Source organism: Triticum dicoccoides, chromosome 1B (assembly GCF_002162155.2).
Source record: "Triticum dicoccoides isolate Atlit2015 ecotype Zavitan chromosome 1B, WEW_v2.0, whole genome shotgun sequence".
In the NCBI taxonomy this organism is placed as follows: Eukaryota; Viridiplantae; Streptophyta; class Magnoliopsida; order Poales; family Poaceae; genus Triticum; species Triticum dicoccoides.
This window is the reverse complement of record NC_041381.1, coordinates 376,360,042-376,361,855: the sequence shown is the minus strand read 5'-3', so window position 1 is coordinate 376,361,855 and position 1,814 is coordinate 376,360,042.

The window sequence follows — 1,814 nt, the reverse complement described above, 5'->3', positions numbered from 1 at the left end:
AATTTTGTGATGGAGGTGGTGGTTGGTGCCTCGACATCCACAAGTCACAGGATCTCCAGGAATTCTGATGGATCTCTTGCTAACGTTAACACTTCCGTCGAAACTGTTTTGCAGTGCAAAAAGCAGACAGTGACATGCCTAATTGAACAGGGAAGACAGGCAGTTTCTTGATCATTACATTACAAGTAAGACACACCGGAAATTTGGGAGAACAATGACGCCTGTCTGCATGTAAGACATGAAGTTGAGATGATAAGGTTGTTGTGTGGACACATACAGGATTATTTTTTCTTTTCTTTTTCTTTGTGTGCTGAATGACAGGTAAGGAGGCAAGGAAACACAAAGTACTATCTGGAGTGGACTGTTGTGCACCAGTGCAGTACTTCATTTTTAAGCGTTTTCATGGAACTAGTTGAATGCCCTTCGCGTAAAAGTTCTTTTTTTTTGCATGACAATATGCATTTAGTTCCGATACTTAGAGAACTTGATTTTTTATGAATAAAATAATTATAGTAGATATTTTACACCGGTTTGCTATTATGCAACAAAAGTTTTAAATAGCGGGCTATGTCATTTAGCAGTCGCTCGGCCAGAAGCTACGAAAAGTTTTCTCGAATACAGAAGCTATGAAAAGTTATCGTGAAGCTAAGCCTCATTTATCGTTTTCGTTGAATCATGAAAAAAGAATAAGCATACAATTAGGCATTAATATCACATATACATATACTTGACAATTAATATGCATGCATATATCACATATACACTTGGCATCCGGCCATAGCAATGCAAAGCTTGGATCCAGCCATAACAAAGGCATAGCAGCAAAGCATTCAACCATAGCAAAAGCAAATCTTGGCATAGCTTTAGCGTATCGCTAAACTGACGCCCAAATCTAGCTCTAAATCACGACATAGCCTGCTATTAGCCACAAAATCCATATAGTGCAAAACACGCAAAGTTTTAGCGCGATGCCATTCCAAATGCTATCGCGGTGCTATAGCCCACTATTTAAAATTTTGTTCACAACCGGATTTCATCCAGTTTGCTCACCATTTTACCTCCTGGATAACTTGGGCCTCTCATAGTGAGTGGTCTCATAGTTTGTTAGCAACTTAGCATGGTGCATGATACTACTTTAGTTACTACATCTCTTGTATAGTATCATAGCGCATGGTACTGCTTTATTTATTCATATGTACAATCTCATTGTGACATTATGTCATACATCTACTTTCCATTAAATTGCATCGTTTGGTGTGCTATGATAAGTATCATACCATGATGCTGGTATCTTCTCTTTTTAATTAACTATTGTCGAGGGGAAGTGGATTTCCTCATTCGTCTGTGTTGCGCTCCCTTCAGTAGTTAGTTTTGTCTTTCTTCTTTGACTATTGTCGAGGCCATGACAAATTCAATGACTTCAAAGGTGCATGCCCCCCTCCCCTAGTTAGTTTCTCCTTTGAAGACAACGGATAAGTCAATCAGTCTTACATGTCCATGGGTTCAGAAACCCCCAAAATAGTCTGGAGACGGGCCTGATGTCATCAGACAGTATTAGCATCTTCTCTAGGGTCTTGGTGGTGATGATGATGAATGAGCCTCCTCCATCGATGGGAACTTCGTGATTCTACACCATGTTAATCAATGGATCCCCTGTAAATAGGGGTTAATGCCCAAGGTGCTTCATCCCCCGAGGCAGATCGCTATAATCAAAGCATATGGGAGTCTCGGCCCAATGGGGCCATGATGGCTCCTGCTGAGCGAGTTGCGCCCTCCTAGCAGCAACATTCATGTCTCATCCTAGACTTGTGGCT